Source organism: Leuciscus leuciscus (assembly GCF_965113295.1).
Source record: "Leuciscus leuciscus genome assembly, chromosome: 19".
Taxonomy (NCBI): domain Eukaryota; kingdom Metazoa; phylum Chordata; class Actinopteri; order Cypriniformes; family Leuciscidae; genus Leuciscus; species Leuciscus leuciscus.
Genome location: NC_138743.1, coordinates 38,580,756 through 38,606,687, shown reverse-complemented (window position 1 = coordinate 38,606,687; position 25,932 = coordinate 38,580,756). Strand labels below are relative to the sequence as shown.

The following is a 25,932-nucleotide window of genomic DNA, read 5'->3' as shown; positions in this document are numbered from 1 at the left end:
TGTTAGATGTTTTTATCACTTATTAGCCTATATATTTGTATTTTAATAATTGCATAATTACTTTGTTCATTGTAATGTCAGAGTCACCACACTAGAACATGGGAACAAATAAAAGTGAAGTACAAAAATATTCTACATAATGGTACTTTTTTGTTATTATAGTCTCTTTTATAAAAGGAACTGTTAAATAAATGGTTATCTGTTTATAAAAGCAATCAAGAAAAAGGCTAGAAAAAAAGAAAAGATCTTAGTAGTATAGTCATTTCAACTGTTAAATCTTGAGTAATGATGAATTGCTTTGACTTGTGAAAGTGAAAACTGATAAACTTATGTTAATGTAAAAATATTTTGCCATGAGTTATTGCTCACATTTTTCCCGAGTGTAGTTCATTGTAATGACATTGTGTTTTCCTCTTTTGTGCACTTTTACATAATACACCAACACTTGTATCTGTTCCCAAGAAAGTGGTGCTGAAATATGTGCAGTAAGTGGACATTTTCTAACTTTCCAAAGGAAAGAAAGTATAAGACTTTGTAATGTCCATTTGTTTCCATTGCACTGGACAGTGAATAAACCCTCTCAGATAACTGTCATATGGAGGAACTAGCCTACCTGCAAGTGCATAAATAACTTTACTTCATTTATATTTGTATGCTTTATGGCTGCAATATAAGTGTCAGGATTCCACATCTACAGAAAGGCCTACAGAAGAGTCTGCACAGACAGAGGAGACATAGGCCTACAGGTGGGCAGTGGATAGACAACTTTTCCTTTTTATTTGTTGCATGAGGCATGTGTCTATCTGATGTTGCAGGCACTTGACCACTGGCTTTTCTTTACAAAGAACATTTAAAATAAAACTCAAGGAACTAAGCATATTTGTCTTTTATTAAACATTTAATGAAGTTAAAGTGAAGTGTTTTTTTTCCTTTTTTTTTCAATGTTGTGTAATATGGCACATGCAACAATGTCACAGGCCCTGTCAGGTGTGCAACCCTCAGACTTATCAGACACTGACATCTTCCCTTTAGTTAGCCAAAGTTCATTTCATTGTGTGCCCTTGTCCTGGCTAGAGCTGCATTGTAACTGGTTTGGGTCAGGGAATGGGGTCATAAACACCTGTCTGCTGGCAGGAACATGTCATAATCACCTAAAATGCAGTTCTGTTAGGATCAGCATAAGTGTATGTAATACAGTGAGCTTGATATTTAATTGTGGAACTTTCCTTACCACTTTCAAATAATGTGCATAAATGTGAATCTATGAAAATTCTTAAGTCATGCACAGATCCTGGCCATTTTGCTTTCACATTTGTGATATGGAAGATTTTAGTCAACTGCCTTTTTTTTATATATATATATAATATTATTAATCTGGAATATTAAGAATCCCAATAGTAACTGGGCTGCACATTTACATTGTGAACCCCCTTTCTGTTCACATAATCCCCTTCATTGAGGCCTTGATGGCAGTCTATGGAAGCCTATAGTCTATGGTACCAATCACGTTAGTGAAGCCTGAGTGACATATACTGTAATCGGCATGGCCATGATGGCATGATCTTCATAAAAAATTATGATAGCCAAAAAAAAACAAAAAAAAACTGCTTTAAAAAAAAAACTGCTTTACAACATTGGGTCTTAAGTGGATTGGAAATGCCACAAAAAACCTAAAACTGTTTTTTAAACCTAAAAGCGCCAGGTAAACTCCGAATGACACGACAGACAGCACTTTCCATCAAGTTCTCCGCATCTCCAATAGTGTAAAGGAAAGAGCCACTCGCAAATAATCTTAGGGCAATGCAAACAGTTTGTGCTGTAGTTAAAGGCCGACTCCGACAAGTCGAAAATAAATGTGCATTTCCAACAATTTAATAATGTAAACGACAATCTCACGAGTCACGAGAAAAAATATACATCTTAGAAAGTGCACTATCGCTCAGCGCTGGACTTCCCGTATCAGCTCCGCTTATAAAGCCGGGATCTAATCCTGTTTACATGAAATATGCCTGCTCCCGAGCAGGTTTAAGCTTACAGACCTGTTGCTATGACAGCAAGTCCAGGATGAGCGTCGAAGAACCAAACAATCCAAGATCATGCCAAATCGCCAACAATCAAATCCAGCTAACTGAGTTAGCGACGTACGAAGAACGAGCCCCAGCTTTCAATATCTCACATAATTATCATAAATAAGCCTAACGTAGAGGTTGTAAATAGTGTAAACGAGCACAATTTGCAAACTATTATGATAAATTGCAATAATCATGTCTAATGACATCATAACGGCCAATGTTATGAAATAATGCGACGTACATTTAACTTAATTGATGTTATCTGGCATTTTGTAATGTTTACATTCCAATAAAAACAACACAAATTAAATTATACAGTAGGCCTAGACTATAGACTATTTACTTGTGATTTAGCTGCAATCATGTAAAAACGTTATAATATAATATATTTACGACAGTGCAAGTATTCCACAGCGACTCTAGGGGTCACTGTTTGACAAAAACACAATTTCTACTTAGTGTGGCTTTAAACAGTATGTCTTTGTTGTTCCATATGTAATATTTGTTGGGTGAAAAGTTGTGTTTGAAAATAAGAGACCATGAAAGGAAGGCCTGGCGGTGAAAGGATGACATTTTTATCGGGACTTTATCAATATTATAATTACAGGTTAAGAAATAGCTCAACCCACCCAGTTTTGACAGAATATGACATGGTATGACATTCCAAATGGAATTAGGGTTTTTAAAGAAGTGTGTCTTTATGAGTTTTGTGTTCGTCGCAGTTGTGAGTGTGACGTCATTTGCGCGTTGCGCGCACTCTCGCTTCAGTCCGCGGGAGGTCTGAGCTGAGCGACCTATGTATTGTGTGCACTCCTGTTCAAAAGAGTGTTATAAGTGAAAATAATCACTAATTAAGTGATCGGTTTTGTTCAAATGTAAATGAGTATGCACAAGTATGTGATCTTCCATCTTGAAGATGTTTTTCCTGCATAAGTGAAAGTTTAACCGAGTGAATGCAGTCTCACGTCGTGTTGTATGGTAGTGTGAGAGTTGGCCTGTGAAGTGTGTCTGCTGATATCTTTTCTATGTTCAAATGTTTGACAGGAGAAGGCTGATTTAAACACTACTTTGAATGCAACAAATAATTACTGCATTTTCCAACTCATGCAGATATGGTTATGAATTGTTTTTGTGATTTCTTTGTTATATGTGTTCAATCGAATTGGTTATATAAAATGCTGGGATGTGGGTGATTTAAAGATGTATATCATATGAGCTTAGTTAGTGTCAATGTATATATATATATATATATATATATATATATATATATATATATATATATATATAAAAATATATATTGTGTTATTTCACTGACTGTTGATACATCTGATGTGATATTAATTATTACTATTTTCTTTATATTCTTTATTACTGTAAATGAGATTGTGAGCTCGCTTCAGTCCGCGGGAGGTCTGAGCAGAGCGAGGAGACCCAGCAAACATGCCAGTGTGGGCCCACTGTGGGTAAGTGTGGGTTTTCTGTGGGACAGTGTGGGCAAGGGCAAACCCTTTGGGGCCTCATGTGGGCAAGCCCATGCAGGGCCCATAGCTTTTTCACAGTACAGTTAAATCATTGTTTTAAGATTAGAAGCTCAGGGTTAATCAAACTATTTGAACAATCCCGTAAAATGTCATAAATGTTATTTCATTCAACAGTCCATCCCATACTTTACTAAAACTGCACACAGTCAACAAGATAGCAGGACAAGTACTATCTTTACCTGTTTGCTTGTAGCAGCTGTTCCCAGACAGACTGGTAAAGTCAGACAGACCAGTACATTACAGTAGTTTAAACACCATTAGACTATTAGACCTCAATAAATCACAGCACTTATATATATACATTCGTAAATAACATATAACATTATAGAAATGCAGTTTGCATCTTTATAAATACATTCATGGAACCATAAAACTGACTAATTAATACTTATAAATCAGTGAATGATGGATTATGAGCATGCGCATTGAAAGAGCAAATGAGTGACTTATAAGGAATTATAAAAAATTGATATCAATTTAACTATATCTTATAATGCATAGGTCTTAATGAGTCTTTATAAATATATTTATAGAATAGTAATATTGCTCATAAAAAGTATAAATGGAGCTATAATTCATTATGAGCATGGTCTGCATTAGAGGTCTTCACGGGTCTACTTGGATCCGAAAACCCGAGGTCCGACCCGAGACCTGAGCGGTTTCGGGTCCAAAACTCAGACGAATGTCTCGGACACGGGTCGGGTTCGGTATTAGTGGCCTCGGGTCTCGGGTAATTTAAAATAAATATGTTTATTCCAAATGGACCCGAGAAGACCCAAACTATGTTGGGCATTCAACAAAATTGCATTATTTAAAACAACTCTACGACACCGTTCTCTCACTTTTTCTAAGTAAGAGAGCGAATCCGCGCTTCTACGTGCAATGGGCTATAAGCACGGTTGCCTCCGCATTTATTTAGATAAATGCGGATAGATTTTATTTATTTATTCAGAAGAGAAGGAAAGCACCAGGCCCAGACGGTGTTTCACCAGCCTGTCTGAAAACCTGCGCTGACCAGCTGGCCTCTATCTTCTCACTGATCTTCAACAGATCACTGGAGCAGTGCAAAGTCCCTTTCTGCTTTAAACGCTCCACCATCATCCCAATCCCGAAGAAACCAAAGATCACAGGACTCAATGACTACAGACCTGTTGCCTTAACATCTGTGGCCATGAAGTCATTCGAAAGACTGGTGTTAGCATATCTGAAGGACATCACTGGACCCTTGCTGGACCCCCTGCAGTTTGCCTACAGAGCAAACCGGTCTGTGGATGATGTGGTCAATATGGGACTGCATTACACCCTACAACATCTGGACAAACCAGGGACCTATGCAAGGATTCTGTTCGTGGACTTTAGTTCTGCCTTCAACACCATCGTCCCATCACTGCTCCAGACCAAACTGACCCAGCTCTCTGTCCCTAGCTCCGTCTGTCAATGGATCACCAGCTTTCTGACAGACAGACAACAGCTAGTCAGAATGGGCAAAATCACGTCCGACAGCCGCACCATCAGCACCGGTGCTCCACAGGGATGTGTTCTCTCACCACTGCTCTTCTCCCTGTACACAAATGACTGCACCTCTAAAGACACCTCTGTCAAGCTCCTGAAGTTTGCAGACGACACTACTGTTATCGGACTCATCCGGAACGGTGACGAGTCTGCGTACAGACAGGAGGTGGAGCAGCTGGCTCTTTGGTGCAGTTATAACAACCTGGAGCTGAACACGCTCAAAACAGTGGAGATGATCGTGGACTTCAGGAGAAACCCCCCTGCACTCCCTTCACTCACCATCATGGACAGCACTGTGACTGCAGTAGAGTCATTCAGGTTCCTGGGCACCACCATCTCTCAGGATCTGAAGTGGGACACTCACATAGACTCTATTGTGAAGAAAGCCCAACAGAGACTGTACTTCCTGCGTCAGCTGAGGAAATTCAACCTGCCACAGGAGCTGCTCGTACAGTTCTACTCAGCTGTCATCCAGTCCATCCTCTGCACTTCCATCACCGTCTGGTTCGGCTCTGCTACCAAAACCGACCTCCGTAGACTACAGCGGATAGTTCGGACTGCTGAGCGAATCACTGGCACTACCCTTCCCACACTCAAAGTACTGCACTCATCCAGAGTGAGTAAAAGGGCTCGCAAAATCACTCTGGACCCGTCACACCCAGCACACTTTCTGTTTGAACTGTTACCGTCTGGTCGACGCTACAGAGCACCGAGCACAAAAACAACCAGACACAGGAAAAGTTTCTTTCCCCAGGCCATCTACCTCATGAACACTTAAATGTTCCCCTACTGTGGAACAAACACGTGCAATACTTCCCTCAGACATTTCATTATAGCACCTTATAACTTTATATATATTTATAATTTATAATCTTTTATTTTTATTTTATTTGTATTTTTTCTATTTTTTATTTATACCTATGTTACTTGTCACTTGTCTTGTCACTTTATATTGTATGTGTACTGGAAGCTACTGTCACCAAGACAAATTCCTCGTATGCGCAAGCATACTTGGCAATAAAGCTCTTTCTGATTCTGATTCTGATTCTGATTTACTCAGTTATTAATTTGCTTAGTTATATAATTTATAATTTCAATAAGTGAACAACCCCAATAAACTTGGGGTAATCAGATTTTTTTTTTTATTCATTAGGCTACATCTGGCAGACTTGAATAAATAGCAGCAAACAATAAACGATAAAAATTGCAAAAATTGTTTTAATAAATAATCCAAAGTTTGAACATTTATGAGTAGGCTAAAACATTTTATTTTGAACGTGCGTTGTGTGACTGTTTACAGTAAGCAGACACGTTGCTCAAATAAAGAAAAGTTGCAAAAATAAAGACATATGCCTACATGGTATTTGACCTGCTATGGCGGTTCTAATGCCTTGTTTTTAATCTGGTTTTATCTAAACAACTTTTTAACAACGGGATTGTAGGCTAAATAACAAAATTTTAGTAAAAGTCAATGACTGGGAGACTTTGGATATTTTATTGAAAATCTGTTATAGGCTACATTTGAAAAACAGCCATCGGTAAATTGTACCCTGTGGTGGTTCTAATGTTAATCATCGTATGGTCCGGTAAATAACATATGCCAAATTTTATAGGATGTAATGGGTTACAGTGATGTGTGATTGACATTTCAGCACTTCAGAGCATAGGCCTACTTGCGCGTCTATGTTAAGTACATTTGAAACGCAGGGCTGCAGGCTGTGCACAATGTAAATGCCGTTTACGTTCGGGTCCAGTCGGGTTCTAAAGGAAATGGCTTCAGGTCGGGTCGGACTCGGGTCTAATTTTATCGGGTCTGTCTCGGGTCGGGTTTTTCTTTAAAAAAAAATTAATTTATGCACGTCGGGTTCGGGTAAGTAGTGATTCGGGTCGATTCGGGTCGGGTACAGTTTTTAGGACCCGAGAAGACCTCTATTCTAGACCAAGAGGAGAAGACGGTTAAAGGCCCGAGCTCGTAAGAGGAAAAGGCTAAGGAAGGTGTCTTTTATGGAAGTTGTAAAAAGACTGAAGGAGTTGACAATTGTTCCAGATCTGGGATTGGATAAATTGTCCATATGTAACTGAATATGTAATGAAGGGGTGTGATGAAATGGATTATAAAAAGTACAGTAAGACCTATGAGAAGCAGACGCTGTAAAGGAAGACAGCCTCTCCATTGTTTGATGATCCAAGCCTGACACCTGCTGGCGAAGCTTGTGAACTGACAGACTCTTGAACTTTACTTTGATTTTTGACATTATGTAAAACACTTATTATTGTTATAATAAACTACTAATAATTGATATAAAAAGAAACAACTTGCCACAAGTCTCTGCTTTATGAAAGGGTTGAGCTGAACTAAACCACGGAGAAGTCTTTCTTCTGAGTTGTGAGTATGGACATTCAAATACTTATTATTTAGAATGAATTTGACTTACTTTACCTTAACCTGAGAATAATTAAAATAAGGTAGAAGGTGTTTGCACCATAAAACAAAAGAAATCAGTAGCTGTCAACAGAATTGTGACATTCTTTAACAAATACTGTAGGCACATTTTAATAATACTTCCTCTCCCCCTTCCTCCTTGCCAAAGGTTCAGCTGCAAATGTTTGTGTGTGCAGCACAGTATGCAGACTTTGTTACTTGGACCCCACAGCAGACCACCATCTTTAGAATCTTAAAAGATGATGAATTCATTCACGGAATGGTGGACGTGATCAGCAGATTTTGGGCAAAACACATCCATCCACGATTGATGACAAAAGTGCTACAAAGTGAGGTGAGAAAAATAAGAATCTTTTTTAAATAATCTATTAAAAAAAAAATAGAGACACTATTGAACATATTTTAGTATTTATTTAATAATACTTTGTGCCATGTTTACAAGTGCTGCACAAACATTTACAAGTTTGTCAACTGTTGCTTGCCCTTGGTTTTTGTCCCGTGCAGACTGAACCAGACAGCGAGGGAGTGGACCGTCAAGGATGCGAAAGCGACCTTTCAGCACACCAATCACCCGCTCTGTAAGGATGACAACAACAACAAAAAAGGAGCACTTTTATAAATTGACTTTTCAAATAAAACGGCATTACAATAATCTAGTTTTACTTACCAATATGAATCCGGATGTTTGACTTCCTACGAGACATTTCCACCTCTCTCCCAGGTAACTGCTTCCTCCCTTTTGTGAATGATGGTGTTAGCAGCTCGACACCGAGGAGGGCAAAGTCATCCTGGAGTTTAAACCCCCTGTCTGCCAATATCTAGAGATTAAAAAAATCCACCATAATATTGCATTGTATCTACTTTGTTCTGCTTTCTCACCAGAGGGTGGTGACATGACACCATAATCAAATGACATGAATGTGGTTAGTTGAGATACACGTAATTCCAATTTTACCTGATCACCTGGAGAATGGTACACTGAGGACAGGAATCCTGACTGTCGAACAATATGCACATCAGAGGCCCTTCCTCCCCATCCATTTGACAAAAATGTAATGCTGCCAGATGGACTACATGCTATTAAATATTTCACTGTTGTCCATTTCTTGTAGTTAGAGTATGATTTTGCTCTAAGAAAGGATACATAATAGCAATGACATCTAGCCTTTTATTTCAATATGGGATGTGAGAGTGTGTAAAGACATTTCTTGTGACACTCACCTAGCTTTGAGGTTGCTGGGGTACTCTGTCCTGATTTCAAAACAATCTATGATTGCTGTGAGTCGTGGGAACTGGGCCTTCATTTCTGGAGGTATCACTGAAAAACATTCCCTATCGGAAATTTTCCCATACATCAGGTCAAGCCATCGGATAAAAATTTTCCTGACAGTTGTTTGAGGCATTTTCAGAACGTGACTTAAGAAAAAAAAGGATGGGTTTTGACGTAGTTTTATCAGTGTAATAAACAGCTGGTCCCGCGGTGGAAGGGAGATGTAGCCTCGCCTCTTCACGAACTGGTTAAGAAATGTAAATAGGCTCAAAAACATCGTCCAGCTGAGTCCAGTCATCTGTCGGCACTTTCCATCATTTTCCTCCAAAGAATAAGATGACAGGCAGTTCCTTGACTCACGCATTTCATCAGGGACATCGTCAGCATCATCGTTGTCAACTGGGCAATGGTCTTCATCGAGAACTAACAAGAAGTTGCTTTAGCCCGCACATCTAACCCCAATCCAGCTTTAGCCTGACCATCTTAATACAATCTCAACGAGTGCATGTCATTAAACTTACTTGTAGGTAGATCTGGGTTCACAGCAGTCGTTTTTGCCACCTTGCGTTTGAGAAGGGGTGACGTCTGCTCACGTTTCCTGGCGTGTTTATACCTATTTAATTTCTGGTTTGGGTCTGCCACAGTACGGTGAGGAAATATTGTGGGCACAAAATCCAGGTGCTGGGGTTCTTTAACATGGCTTCCTGGAATTGGTTTAACATTGTAAAATACTGTTTCAGTACATGCATATGGTATAAAAACTCTGGTATACACCCTAGGCGGTATCCTAGCTGCCTAGCCATAGCTAGATGCTAGCTAGCACTAACTGGCTTAGTTGGTATGGTAACGAAATTAAAGCCAGTAACTAGCAAGTACACATCTTCATGTTAAATACAGATAGTTTGGGGGGTTGAATTAATGAAATAATCGGCTTACCTGTTATGAAATGTTTCCCACATACATATGTGTGAGGGGTTTTTGGGTCCCATAACCCTCCATCTGGTGCTTCCCTCTTTATCGCCTGAAGCCATAACATTCTTCTTTTCGCTTGTTTTATTCAGCATGTTAAAGGTATACATTTTAAACCGGGGTTTTTAAAAACATTTGAGGTGCAGCTCACCACGCAACAACTTTTGGGCATGTTATTTTTGTTCTTCTGTTACCGGAGTAAACAGAATTCAGATCGTGTCAAAATGGGGAATCCAGACCGTTTGTCTTCCCCCAAAAAGGGGAGTTACCCTTCGATGACGCAAAAGTAGCGTTGGTCTATAGGATTCACTACTATTACGATGCGGTGCGATCCGATTTCGATTCGATTCAATGTAATAAAATGCAATGGAGAAAATTATGATGATATGCAATTCAATATGGTATAGATAGTTAACTTTTATTTCTTTTGTTCAGACATACAGCAAATCATAAAGTAGCTTAAGTGCCTCTGACTTTTAATGCATGGCTCTTTCACAAACAGAAGATTTGGTTTTCACAAAACCAAAAGATTCAATAAAAACAGACATTCTTTTCCTGTCCTGACTCCAGTTACACGTTTAACAGCTCACACATTTAACAGTGAAACAATTTAAGGATGCTCAGGAATAAACAAAGAAAAACTATTGTTGGCAGTCACAGGCTGCTGTAAACCAGATGAACTCAAATGTCCTACTTTAAGGCTTTTCTTCAGGAACATCAGTTGATCTACATGATCAGGATGAAGCAAACTGCGCTGTGCAGTAACTATGTCTCCAGCTGTGCTAAACACTCTTTCAGAGGGTACACCTGTAGCTGGGATGGAGAGGTCGCTCTTTGCCAATGCTGAAAGCAGTGGAAGATCCTCTTGTTTTTTCCACCACTGCAGCACGTCACCACTCAGACCTAAAGAATCCCTCTGTACTTTACAATGTCCTCCTTAGCTCTCTCCCTTGTGTTCTTTGTTGTCTGTGGTCTCGCAGTGTGGAAATCACCAAACATCTGGTCCAAGGCCGTTTTCTTCTTGGGAGGAACATCATCTAGGAGCAGAACAGAAGAGAAGAGGGGATTTTTAGTCGTGTTGAAAAATGATATCAGTCAATACTATACTACAAAATATGTGACATACAATACTAGACCATAATAACACATACAGTAGCTTTATAACTCTTACAACAGTTCCTAAACTTCCTATCAGAACATAGCACACCTGTCTCTTCCTCTCTGTGGGGGCTCCACCTGTGTTAGCTGCCTGGTCCTCATTCATTGTGGCAATCATTATTATAAACCAGAGTGTGGCAAGGGGGGCGTGGTTTTGCAAAGTCTGTAGCGGGAGAGAAAGGAGGAAGCCGAGCGGTGAGGTCAAGTGCAGATGATGAACACCTGTGTCTGATTGCAGTAATTGGCGTGGAGAGACCGGATATAAGCCGGCGGGAATGAGAGAGAGAGAGAGTTCTGTCTGCGATCCGCCGTAAAAAAGCAAGAAGAAGAAGAAGAAGAGAGAGAGAGTTGGACTAGGACCTCGTCTGCTGCTGCTTTCACGGAGAAATCATCGAAAGATAATCTGGATTATTGTTTTATATGTGCTGTGCTGATAGCACGGTGAATGCGCTCTGTGCGCACCCTTTCTGTTTTGAACTTTTGCTTTGAATAAAACGAGTGTCCCAGTCTCGCCGATCCCTGTCTTCTTCCTTCCCTTCTTTTACAACGTTGAACCTCATCACACAGAGACTAGCTGATCAATTTCCTTAAACTAGACATAATTTAAGACATCATATTTCTTCAAAAAAGAAGTACATTTTCTATAATCAGTTGTTCTTAGTGATTTGATTAAATATTTTACTTCACATAAGAAATCATTAAAAGTAGGAATTTTCTTATGAAACCTTTGTTTGTGGAAGTAAAATGTTGCCACAAGGATAAGGAAGTTAACAGTAGATTATAAAGATTTGTTTGGGTTTTCAAAAAGACAAATGACATCCTTCATGCATAGAATACCGTTCATATTAACTTTAGAAAAACAGTAAGAGCTCAAATCATTCCAGAAAATTGATGAAACATTACAAGAAAAAAACAAATGACAGATGTCTTCAATTTCATTCTTACAGAAGGTCCATACATCAGCTACATCACAGTATTTGGACAAAAGTGCATTACAAGGGTATATATTATGCAGAATTCTCTCATTTTTATTGGGTATGCAATATTTAAATGGTAGTAACCACGTTTTCCTCCATTGAATGTTATCTATTATAGAACCCCAAAAGAATTTTCCCTTTGGAGTAAATAAAGTTTCTTGATTGAGAGAGTTGACGAATAAATGTATTATTACAATCTTTACTGAAAAGCGAAACACCTGCCAAACATAACAAGGATAGTTGATTAGAACATGCCTCATGGGTAAGGGAAGCTTTCATCAGACATATTAAACCATTAGGAATAGCCTTTATAACAGAGTTGAATTCTTTAAACGGGACAGGATATTGGTATATATTCATAAAACTCTCATAAGATAACAGATCACCATTAGAGTTGAATAGATCAGCAATAAAAATTATGTTTTTATTAAACCATTTATCAAGAAAGATTGATCTATTTCTAATTTTAATATCTGAATTATTCCATAAGATGGTTTTATGGGGGGAAAAGTTGTGGTTGTAAACCAATTTCCAGGCTAACAGAGCTTGTTGATGAAATCTAGCCAATTTAATGGGTTGATTACATTTCATCAAAAAAGAAAGCCCACCTACCCTTTTAAATACATTATTAGGGATAAAATACCACATCTGACCCAAGCAAGCATCTCTTCAACCAATTAATTTTGAAAGTGTTGTTAGTGTCATCAAAATTCAAGACTTCAAGACCCCCCTCACTCCTTTTATTGGCTAAAATATATTTCTTCAATTTGTGAGATTTATTATTCCAAATAAAATCAAGAAAAATCTTATCAATATTTTTGGAGGTGTGATTATCTACAGCTAAAGACAGGGAAGGATACACACATCTGGATAATCCCTCTGCTTTGGATAAAAAGACTCTTTGTAGCCAACTATTACAAATATATTTTGTTTTGGATAGTAGTGAAGTAAGATTCAGAAACTGTCAACTAATTACATTTTTCGTTATATGAATCCCCAAATATTTCACTTCAATTTTAACTGGTATATTTTCAATTTCAGACTCTACATTGTCAAATAAGCAAATCATTTCAGACTTGGATAAATTAAGTTTGAGTCCAGAAGAATTAGAGAAGGCATTAATTGTAGTTAAGACTGGAGAAACTTGCTCTTTATCTTTTAAGAATAAAGTGGTATCATCTGCTAATTGAGAGATTCGAGTCTCTCTGTTAAAGACCAACACAAAATATCAATGGATAATGTTTCTACAACCAATAAAAATAAAAATGAAGAGCAACCCTGTCTTATTCCACGAAGAATAGGAAACCTTGGTGATGTTTGTGAATTTAAAATTACACAGCTATCAATATCGTTATACAACATTTGGACAACATTAATAAAGAGCTTATGAGGAACTGGTGCTCTACAGTGTCGAAGGCCTTATAAAAATCAAGGAATAAGTTGTTTGCATAAGACTCAATTTCTTCTTTATAATCAATAAGATCCAAAACAAGACGAGTATTACAGCTAATATGACGTCCTTTCATAAAGCCAGTCTTTATGAATTAATAAATGTTTCATTAATGATATGATGTAAATGTTGTTTTAATCTCTTGGCAAATATAGAAGCAATTAATGTATAATCAAAATTTAGAAGTGTGATAGGGTTCCTGTAATAAAAATCCCTTTGTTTGTGTATGTGAGAAGGAAGGAGACCGGGGTCGGCTGGCTGAGACTCGTGGGTATTTAATAACTCAATTCGTACATAACAATCGCGCCACATGCGCTCACAAAACTCAACACAACTTTACAGGATCCAACAGCTCTGTAATCTCAGTCCACAGATGTCTCAGTCCTCTGCCTGGTTCCCACGAGTCCTCAGCCCTCTCTCTCTCGATGGCTGTGAGACCTCTCCTTAAATGCAGTCTCCCCACGCCAATTACTGTAACGAGACACAGGTGTAAATCATTTCGTACTTAACCCACTTACCGCTGCTTCTCTCCCCGCTCTCTCTCCTGTCGCAGACCTCGCTGAACCACGCCCCCCTCGCCACATACCCCCACCGCCCGACTCAGGCCGGATGGAGAGGAAGTCGGCCACAGCCATCTGTACACCCGGCCTGTGGATCACCTTGAACTTAAAAGGCTGTAAAGCGAGATACCAACGGGTGATCCGCGCGTTGGTATCCTTCATGCGGTGGAGCCACTGCAGGGGAGCGTGGTCCGAACAGAGGGTGAACTCCCGTCCCAGGAGGTAGTAGCGAAGGGTGAGAACCGCCCACCTGATGGCCAAGCATTCTTTCTCGATGGTGCTGTACTTAGTCTCTCTCTTCGAGAGCTTACGACTAATGTACAGCACCGGGCGATCCTCCCCCTCCACCTCCTGGGACAGTACAGCACCCAGCCCCCTGTCCGACGCGTCAGTCTGCAACAAAAAAGGGAGAGAAAAGTTAGGGGAGTGCAAGAGCGGCCCGCCACACAGAGCAGCCTTAACCTTGGTAAAAACCTGTTGGCACTGCTCCGTCCACTGGACCGTATCTGGCACTTCCTTTTTAGTGAGGTCAGTCAGCGGGCTGGTGAGGTCCGAATAACGAGGAATAAACCTTCTATAATATCCCGCCAGCCCCAGGAACTGCCTCACCTCCTTTTTGGTCTTAGGTCTCGGACAGGTTGCAATTGCTGCGGTCTTATCAATTTGAGGACGCACCTGCCCATGACCTAAGTGGAAACCCAGATACCTCACTTCCAACTGCCCAACTGCACACTTCTTCGGGTTGGCCGTCAGCCCCGCCCGTCTCAGCGCCCCAAGAACGGCCCTCACATGCTCCATATGCCGCTGCCAATCATTACTGTAGATGATAATATCATCCAAGTAAGCAGCGGCATGTGCAGTGTGGGGCCGCAGAACCTTATCCATAAGGCGCTGAAACGTGGCCGGTGCCCCGAACAGCCCGAAAGGAAGTGTCACAAATTGGTGTAATCCAAACGGCGTGGTGAAAGCCGTCTTTTCTTTGGACATGGGAGATAAGGGGATCTGCCAATATCCTTTCGTTAAGTCCAATGTCGAGTAAAAACGAGCCGAGCCTAACCGATCAAGCAACTCGTCAATCCGCGGCATTGGATATGCGTCGAATTTCGACACTGCGTTCACCCTGCGATAGTCTACACAGAACCGCACCGAGCCGTCCGTCTTAGGAACTAAGACTATCGGGCTCGCCCAGTCACTGTAAGACTCCTCGATTACCCCCAACTCCAGCATTGCCTCTAATTCGGTCTGAACCACTTTTTTTTTGTGTTCCGGCAACCTGTATGGCCGGCCGCGAACTACCACGCCCGGCTCCGTCTCAATGTGGTGCTGAATCAGATTAGTACGACCGGGCAGGGGCGAAAACACATCTGCAAACTCAGATTGTATCTTTGCAATGTCAGCGAGCTGCGAGGGCGAGAGGTGATCTCCTCCGGGGGCCAGGGCGAGAGATTTCCCTTTGACGATCGCCTCTGGCCCGAGATCTTCCTCCCCACTCACTGCCGTTGCAAGCAACACTGACTCCTCCTCACTCCACTTTTTAAGGAGATTGAGGTGATAGATCTGTCGTGAATCGCCTCTGTCCGTTCGTATTACTTCATAATTGAGATCGCCTATTCGCTGTGTGACCTCAAAGGGTCCTTGCCACTTAGCTAATAACTTAGAGCTGGAAGTTGGTAGTAACACGAGCACTTTATCTCCCTGTGTAAATTCTCTAAGCTTAGTTCCCCTGTTATATAGCCGGCTTTGCCTGTCCTGAGCCTGGAGCAAATTCTCCATAGAGAGCCGCCCCAGTGTATGGAGCTTTGCTCTCAGGTCCACGACATACTGAATTTCATTTTTGCTATCCGAGCGTCCGTCCTCCCAAGTTTCTTTCAGGACGTCTAAAACCCCACGAGGCTGACGTCCGTAAAGAAGCTCTAATGGGGAAAACCCCGTGGAGGCTTGCGGGACCTCGCGCACAGCAAATAAGAGGGATTCTAGCCATCTGTTCCAATTTTTCGCGTCCTCTTGTACGAATTTACGAATCATTGTCTTCAACGTGCGATTAAACCGTTCGACCAGCCCGTCCGTTTGTGGGTGATAGACACTCGTTCGTACCGATTTAATGCCCAATAACTCGTACAATTCGCTTAACGTGCGAGACATAAACGCGGTGCCCTGATCCGTGAGAATCTCTTTCGGGATTCCCACGCGGGAGATTAAACGAAACAGGGCGTCCGCCACACTTTTAGCGGAAATGGTGCGGAGCGCCACTGCTTCGGGATATCGCGTTGCGTAGTCCACTATGACCAACGCAAAGCGATGTCCCCGTGCGGTTCGTTCTAATGGCCCGATGAGGTCCATACCAATTCTCTCAAAAGGGACCTGCATAAGAGGTAAAGGGCGCAAAGGCGCTTTTGGGGCGGCCGGTGGGTTCACCAACTGACATTCACGACACGACGCGCACCATCTGCGCACGTTCTCGTGAATGCCCGGCCAAAAGAATCGGGTCATTAGACGATTTAGTGTGGAAGTCATCCCTAAATGCCCAGCCATCGGATTACAATGCGCCGTCTGGAAAAGCATTTCCCGACGGCTCCGTGGTACTAACAATTGGGTTGTATCTTCCTTTGTCTGAGTGTCTTGGGTCACTCGATACAACCGGTCCTTAATTATGGCAAAATAAGGATAGGAGAGCGCGCGATCAGGTTGGAGGGGCTGCCCATCGATGGAACGGACCTGTTCAAACGCATGTTTGAGCGTCTCATCTTGCGACTGTTCCAGGGGAAAGTCATCGCGGTTGGAGAGGTTTAACCTCACCACGCCGCTCGCATCCTCTGAAACAGACCCGCTAGGTCCAGGTACAGCCTCTCCCACCTGAGTGCTAGCTCCCCTTCCCCGCCCTCTCTTTTTCCCAGAGACATCCGTTGTCAAGCACCCCAATAATTGTTCGAAAGCTGGCCAATTTGTCCCCAAAATTAACGGATGTCGGAGGCGCGGACTAACTGCCACCTCCACACAATGATTGTGTCCCCTAAATTTAATAGTGATGGCTCTTAACGGGTATTCCACTATATCCCCGTGCACACACCTCACCTTAACCATGCGGCCCGTATCCAATGCCCCAGATTGTATCAGGCTTTGATGGATAGAGGTCTGGTTACAACCCGAATCCACCAATGCCTGATAGGTACCCCCCTTAATACTCACAGGTATCTGGTATAACCCGGCTTGATCAGGGGCGGTCTGCGGGACGTCCGGGATCCGGACCATCGTCCCTACCTCCATGACCGGGCACCTATCCGCCAACAGACCGGCCCAGGTTTTCCCGCCGCCCTAGTGGCAGAAAATGGGTCCAGTGATTGGCGTGGGGAGAGTGCAGCAGCGCCATCGAGTCCCTCCTGGGACCCCGGCCCCCTGACAGGGCCTCGCGGCCCGGCTGGAACCTCGGCTCCAGCCCTCCATCGCGGGTAGGCCCGTGGCGGGCCACTGATACGGGTCCTGGGGAAAGGAACAGGTTTAGGGGGAGGGGTAGAGAGAGGAACAGGGGGAGAGAGAGAGAGAGAGATAGATGGCAGGGGTTCGCCGACCCCGGAGCACGCCGCCATCTGGTCCTCCGCCAGTTGGATGGCCAGATCCAGCGACGCCGGTCGGTGGCACTGGACCCACTGGGCAGTCCTCCTCGGCAGACGGGAAATGAACTGCTCCAGTACCACCTTGTTGATAATGTCCTTGGCGTCGCTTCCTCCGGCCAACAGCCATTTGCGGCACGAGTCCCGGAGCTGCTGCGCCAGTACAAAGGGTCGGCCCGCTTCCGCCAGTTCCAGTGAACGGAAGCGCTGTCGATGTTGTTCAGGGTTGAGGCCGACCCTTTGGAGAATAGCTCGTCGTAGATCGGCGTACACCAGGAGGTTCTGGACGGGCAGTTGTTGAGCAGCCTTCTGGGCTTCCCCCGACAGTAGTGGAATCAGGCGCACCGGCCAGCTGTCCTGTGGCCACTCACATGCCTCGGCCGTCCGCTCAAACAGGTCCATAAAGGCCTCGGGATCGTCAGCCGGTCCCATCTTGTTCAGAGGCATGTGAGCTGCTGCGGTGGCCGCGGCGCCGGGGGAAGCCGGCTCCGTCCGACCCTCCCGGTCCAGCCAGCTCCGGAACAGCTCGCGGTCCTCCTGCTGGGCTTGCATCATGACGTGGAACCGTTTCTCCTGATCGGCCCTCAAGTCCAGCAGGGCTTGATGGTTCTCTTGATGTAGACCCGCGAGCGATGCGATGATGTCCACAAATGGCGTTCCCGATGTTCCTGGCGGAGCTTGCATTTCGGCGGCGGCGTTCTCCTTCCTTCCCGGGTTTCGGCAGTAGTGTAATAAAAATCCCTTTGTTTGTGTATGTGAGAAGGAAGGAGACCGGGGTCGGCTGGCTGAGACTCGTGGGTATTTAATAACTCAATTCGTACATAACAATCGCGCCACATGCGCTCACAAAACTCAACACAACTTTACAGGATCCAACAGCTCTGTAATCTCAGTCCACAGATGTCTCAGTCCTCTGCCTGGTTCCCACGAGTCCTCAGCCCTCTCTCTCTCGATGGCTGTGAGACCTCTCCTTAAATGCAGTCTCCCCACGCCAATTACTGTAACGAGACACAGGTGTAAATCATTTCGTACTTAACCCACTTACCGCTGCTTCTCTCCCCGCTCTCTCTCCTGTCGCAGACCTCGCTGAACCACGCCCCCCTCGCTACAGTGCCAATTATCAATTATAGTTACATCTTTGTCTGGTTTAGGAATAAGATATATCATTCCTTGTTTCATAGTGGGAATCATCTTTCCAGTTTCTATACATTCTTGAAACGTTAAGAAAAAGTGTTTCTCTAAACTTTCCCAGAACTGTATAAAGAATTCTAAAGTGAGGCCGTCGCATCCAGGCGACTTCCTTTTTCATCAATTTCATTGCATCTCTAATTTCAATTAAAGAAACAGGAGCCGCACATAACTTAAATTCATCACTAATTTGCGGTAGATCTTAATTTGATGTAGGTATGAGTTGTCTGTTGTGGTGGTGATTAGACAAGATCTGTGGTGACGTCACAATCGTACTGCATTGTGGGACATTATACACTACCGTTCAAAAGTTTTGGGTCAGTAAGATTTTTTTTATGTTTTTAAAGGAAGTATCTTATGCTGACCAAGGCTGCATTTATTTGATAAAAAACAATAATAAAAAAACAGTAATATTGTGAAATATTATTCTAATGTAAATCAGCTGTTTTCTGTGTGAATATATAGTAAAGTGTAATTTATTCCTGCGATCAAAGCTGAATTTTCAGCATCATTACTTCAGTCTTCAGTGTCACATGATCCTTCAGAAATCACTCTAATATGATGATTTGATGTTCAAGAAACATTCATTATTATTATCAATGATGAAAACAGTCGTGTACAATTTTTTTTCAAAATTCTTTGATGAATAGAAAGTTCAAAAGAACCGCATTTATTTAAAATAGAATATTTTCTAACATTATAAATGTCTTTACTGTCACTTTTGATCAGTTTAACTCATCCTTGATGAATAATTAATTTTTTTCCCCCAAAAATAAAATTAAAATTCTTACTGACCCCAAACTTTTGATGTTTTAATGTTACAAAAGCTTTAGATTTCAAATAAATGCTGTTCTTTTGAACTTTCTATTCATCACAGCATCATGAGTTGCCTGAAGTGTAGCCTACATTTGAAGTAGACTCGCTCCCTCTGTCAAAATCGAGGGAACGAGGGTCTGTCCATATAAACTTCCCTTATTCACTTCACGAAGTGGAACGCACTTCAAAATAGCGGCAGGGATTCCCCCGAGGGGAAGTGCTTAGGTTCGCGAGTGAGTGTCTAAAAGTAGACTGGAACGCAGCCCAGAGGTCTCCTGCGCATGCGCGATTCTGAGGAAACGCCTTTGACTAGTAAGACTCGATTCTGAAGAAGTGTAAGTTCACATTTCGAGGACTTAAAAACTGACATTATATCAAATTACGGTAAGTACATTTATCTGATTCTGATATCATGCCATATTATCATAGGCTACACTGTTCTCTGTCATAACTTTAAAGCTCAATATAGGGATTTGTCACGTAAAGTGTTGACAAGTTCATCTTCAGAGGCCAGTTTCATAAACAGCTGCTAAATTAAGACTGCGTTTAGAACTAGATTGACCAACTATCAGTAACTTAGAGCTAATCAGTCTTACTTTTCAGACTCAAATGAGACCAATCTATCTTTTTATGAAACTGACTTAAATGTTTTGACCAGTCTTGAAGAAAAACCTGCCCTGTAAAACTAGTCTAAGCAGTTTCTGCAACTGGCGACAGGGATTATAATCATCCCTGATTATAGATCAGATCTATGATTCTGCTTTTAGTTGAGATTCATTTGCGGATTCTTTACTGAAAATATACAAAAGTGTAAATAGCCACCTTCATTTATTTAGCGCATTTACCGATATAGATTGTTTCAAAATAGCTTTACAGAGATAATAGAAAAAAATATACAGTACAGGGCAGGCCAAAAGTTTGGAAACCTTACTATTTTAAATGTTTTTGAAAGAAGTTTCTTCTGCTCATCAAGCCTGCATTTATTTGATCAAAAATACAGAAAAAAAATGTAATATTGTGATATATTATTACAATTTAAAATAATTGGTTTTCAATTTATTATACTTTAAAACAACCCTATGTAGCTTTTCAACCTTCATAATATAATTCCAAGACCCTTGTGATGGTACATCGACTTACAATAGGTTGAATGACACGTCTGCCATAGCCTGACAGAGTCTGTATCGCTTTTACTGGCACTACGTAACTTCGGGGTTCGGGTAGTAACCCAAGCACAAAAAGAACTACAAAATTCGACTGCTTTACGGAATACGTCACTTCCACCACCACTTCCTCAGATTTGGACGTGAGAGGCCAACCAGCGTTTGTTTTCCGGCTTTCGTGCGTATGTTTTTGTCATGGCCAAAGCAGCAACGGACAAAAGAAAAAGTCAGAAGTAAGCCTGTCGGCGTGTACAAGTTTGGTAGGCGCTACATTCTTGCAAGTAACTATACGAGTAACTATAATCTGTCCCAGCCACGCTCACGCTTAAAGTCTAGAGTGCTTTCGCTGTTGTCGGTCCTAGGCTGTGGAATAGCCTCCCTGTCTCCTTGAGATCGATATCCTCTTTATATGAGTTCAAACTCAAACTAAAGGTGTATCTTTTGGAGCGTGCATTTCTCTAAATTTAAATTTATCTCTGTTTTTTTCTGCAGTCTGAATTATATTTTTTATTCTTAAATCTTGTTGGATTTATGTTATGTGAAGCACAGTGGTCAACTTCTGTTGTGTTTACTTGTGCTATATAAATAAAGGAAAGAAAGAAAGAAAGAAAGAAAGTAAATAATACATGATTAGACGGACAAAATGATCTTTTAGGCTAAGTAGCCTAATGACTGCAGGCTGATAGTCATGTTTGTTTATTTATTTTTCTGGTGAAAGTGTCTTGCCTCAGGCTATAATGCAAATCGATTCTTCAACTTTGCAGATTCATCTATGGTAGCTTGATATTATAATATTGACGATATATGGCTATTACCTACCACACAAACATTGAATTGAATTAGCATTCTGTAAAACAGTAGCCAATAGGCTACTATAATGACACTGGCTTGTAAACGTGAGCTACGTGATCTTTTGGCGTTTGAAAAAAACAAACAAAAAACATGAAATTATATTCATATGACATGCTGAAATATATGCCACTGTACCTAGGGATGAAGACATTTCACACGCAACGCAGGCAGTCTACCCAAGACGAGAGAACTCCTTCTGCAGAGTTCGGGGGTATCGGCTTGTCAACAAATGCACGTGTATCCCCTGGGCCCAGTTTTTCAAAAAATGTAATCTGGATCAAATTGATCCGGATTTGGAAATCCCATGTTTTGCTATCCAGGATCACCTGATCCATTTTACTTTTATGCCAGTTTTTTTAAAGGAACCTTGGATTGGATCACTGTGATCCAAATACCAAATTTCAGGATTACCAAATCCTGTTTACTAGAGCCTTAAATGGACCCAACAGTGTAGCCTACTGGCTTAGCAAAGAACAACAGTTGGCAAAATACCGGTGGCCACAAATAACCATTGTTTATTTTAATTTTAAGAAACAGAAACACTGTAATAAACAGAAACATTTTAATTTCCTTATTTTGTTATAATGTTAAATTGTAGATTTTTTTGTTTGACCATATCTCATTAGATGTGACATGCTTCATATATGCTTCAAATATGAAGAAATGTATATATAATTCAGTAAAAATTGATTTTGTGATCATTCATTTAAAAAAAAAAAACTCTCTGGTTTTATTTGGTTCGAAAAATCACAACTGAATCCACCCTTCTGATGGGATCAGGATAATCCTGTTTTTCTGGATCAAATAGATCCCAAACCGAGTTCAAAGTTCTGAAAAACCCAAAGGGCAGGTTTAATCCAGATCAAATGTAAAATCGGATTACATGCTCTGATCTTAGTTCAGAATCCCTCTTTTGCTTTTGAAAAACCCATTTCCAAGATTTGATCCAATCCGTGATCCGAAATCCCACTGGATTACTTTTGAAAAACTGGGCCCTGGTGTTACCATGACAGGTTTTAAGACCGCAGTAGAAGACAATACTTTTTCCCAACTGTAGGGGGACCCCGAGAGCAAAAGTTCCTTAGTGTTGCTTTAAATGATCATTTATTTCTGTGATGCAAAGCTGAATTTTCAGCATCATTACTCCAGTCTTCAGTGTCACATGTGACATCCAGTCTATCACATGATCCTGTAGAAATCATTCTAATATTCTGATTCATTATGAGTGTTGGAAACCGTTCTGCTGCCTAATATATTTGATGAATAAAGGTTAAAAAGAACTGCATTTATTCAAAATAAAAAAAATATTTTCGAATAATATAAATCTTCTTTACTATCACTTTTTTATCAATTTAACACATCCTTGCTGAATAAAAATATTGATTTATTTCAAAAAAAGAAAGAAACAAAATTACCGACCCCAAATTACTGACCAGTAGTGTATATTGCTGTTACAAAATATTTCTATTTTTAAAACATTTGCTTCTTTTTTTTTTTTTATTCATCAAAGTATCCTAAAAAAGTATCACAGGTTATGAAAAATATTAAGCAGAAGAACTGTTTCCAACTTTGATAATGAATCATCATATTAGAATGATTTCTAAAGGATCATGTGATAGACTGGAGGAATGATCCTGAAAATTCAGCTTAATATATACATACACACACACACATATATATATATATATATATATATATATGTGTGTGTATATATATATGTATATATATATATATATATATATATACCATACCATCTTCTTCCGCTTATCCGGGGTCGGGTCGCGGGGGCAGCAGTCTAAGCAGAGATGCCCAGACTTCCCTCTCCCTAGACACTTCCTCCAGCTCTTCCGGGGGGACACCGAGGCGTTTCCAGGCCAGCCGGGAGACATAGTCTCTCCAGCATGTCCTAGGTCTTCCCCGGGGTCTCCTCCCAGTGGGACGCGCCCGGAACACCTTCCCGGGAAGGCGTCCAGGAGGCATCCGGAACAGATGCCCGAGCCACCTCAGCTGACCCCTATTGATGTGGAGGAGCAGGCTCTACTCTGAGTTCCTCCCGAGTGACCGAGCTTCTCACCCTATCTCTAAGGGATCGCCCAGCCACCCTGCGGAGAAAGCTCATTTCGGCCGCCTGTATATGGGATCTTGTCCTTTCGGTCATGACCCAAAGCTCATGACCATAGATGAGAGTAGGAACGTAGATTGACCGGTAAATCGAGAGCTTCGCCTTACGGCTCAGCTCCTTCTTCACCACGACAGACCGGTACATCGACCGCATTACTGCAGAAGATGCACCGATCCGTCTGTCAATCTTCCGTCTGTCAATCTGTCCGTTCCATCCTTCCCTCACTCGTGAACAAAACCCCAAGATACTTAAACTCCTCCACTTGAGGCAGGAACTCTCCACCAACCTGAAGTGGGCAAGCCACCCTTTTCCGACTGAGGACCATGGCCTCGGATTTGGAGGTGCTGATTCTCATCCCAGCTGCTTCACACTCGGCTGCAAACCGTCCCAGTGCATGCTGAAGGTCCTGGTTTGATGAGGCCAACACGACAACATCATCCGCAAAGAGCAGAGACGAAATCATGTTGTCACCAAACCTGACACCCTCCGGCCCCTGGCTGCGCCTAGAAATTCTGTCCATAAAAATTATGAACACAACCGGCGACAAAGGGCAGCCCTGCCGGAGTCCAACATGCACCGGGAACAAGTCTGACTTACTGCCGGCAATGCGAACCAAGCTCCTGCTCCGGTCGTACAGGGACTGGACAGCCCTTAGCAAAGGACCCCGGACCCCATACTCCCGGAGCACCCTCCACAGGCCGCCGCGGGGGACACAGTCGAATGCCTTCTCCAAATCCACAAAGCACATGTGGACTGGTTGGGCAAACTCCCATGAACCCTCCAGCACCCTGTAGAGGGTATAGAGCTGATCCAGTGTTCCACAGCCTGGACGAAAACCACACTGTTCCTCCCGAATCCGAGGTTCTACTATCGGCCGTATTCTCCTCTCCAGTACCCTGGCATAGACTTTCCCAGGGAGGCTGAGAAGTGTGATCCCCCTGTAGTTGGAACACACCCTCCGGTCCCCCTTCTTAAAAAGAGGGACCACCACCCCGGTCTGCCATCCCAGAGGCACTGTCCCCGACCGCCACGCGATGCTGCAGAGGCGTGTCAGCCAAGAGAGCCCCACAACATTCAGAGAATTGAGGTACTCAGGGCGGATCTCATCCACCCCCGGTGCCTTGCCACCGAGGAGTTTCTTTACTACCTCTGTGACTTCAGTTTGGGTGATGGACGAGTCCACCTCTGAGCCCTCAGCCTCTGCTTCCTCAATGGAAGACGTGACGGCAGGATTGAGGAAATCCTCGAAGTATTCCTTCCTAGAGATAATAGGGATGTTTTTCTAACATCTAAGAGCGTAACATTTAGTACAAGTACTTCAAATGAAATAAACTTATTACCCGTTTTCTGGGTAACATTTAGAATATCTCTATAAATGGTTGCAACACCTCCGCCACGACCAATCAGACGGGGCTCATGCTTATAACAGTATCCAGGAGGAGTAGACTCATTAATACCGAAATAATCATTTGGTTTAAGCCAGGTTTCAGTAAGGCAAAGTACATCGAAGCTATTATCTGTGACTATTTCATTTACAATAACTGCCTTAGGTGTGAGTGATCTAATGTTTAGAAGACCTAGCTTTAGAAATAGTTTTTGTTTACTAATAGCAACATTTTCTGTTTTAATAACAATTAGATTTTTCCTAGATCCTGCAGTAGATTTATTATTTGATCTCACTAAACGAGGAATAGACACGGTTTCTATGCAATGTTCTACACTAGTATTTATATCAGTTGAATTGGTGCAGCAGAGACTATGATTTGGACTTTTGGTTACTAGTCAAAGGGTATTTAACATTTTGGAGATGTTATCTGACAGAAGATCCGCTCCGAATCTGCTTGGGTGTAAGCCATCAGCACGGAAAAGCCTAGGACGCTCCCAAAACAGGTTCCAATTATTTACAAAGAGCAGTTTCTGCTCATTGCACCATGACATTAACCATTCATTTAGCGCAAATAATCTGCTGAACTTTTCATGCCCTAGTCGGTACGTGGGAAGCGGTCCTGACACAATGATCGTTGTTTCAGGCGATGTGCTGCGTACCGTATCGATTCGATTCCTGAAGTCTTTCTTCAGAATCTCCGTCTGGCGCAGCCTGATGTCGTTCACTCCCGCGTGCAGGACCACAGTTCCGACGCGCTCGTCACCGTTCAGGATCTCGGTAACGCGAGCAGCGATTTCAGAAACACGAGCACCAGGAAAGCAGTGACTTTGCACCTTACTTTTAC

The 25,932-nt window shown here is 42.1% G+C and overlaps 1 long non-coding RNA gene and 1 pseudogene across 2 annotated transcripts in view; one reads left to right on the top strand and one right to left on the bottom strand.

Moving 5' to 3' along the window:
* The window catches only part of LOC309482478 (NLR family CARD domain-containing protein 3-like), a 199,886-nt pseudogene that overhangs the window by 154,590 nt on the left and 19,364 nt on the right, over positions 1-25,932 (top strand). The gene's annotated exons all lie outside the window — the stretch shown is intronic.
* LOC309482569 lies at positions 7,965-8,894 on the bottom strand. Its single transcript, XR_014200303.1, has 3 exons — positions 8,790-8,894; positions 8,524-8,698; positions 7,965-8,386 (listed from the first exon to the last, which is right to left on the bottom strand). It is a non-coding gene; the product is annotated as an uncharacterized lncRNA (long non-coding RNA).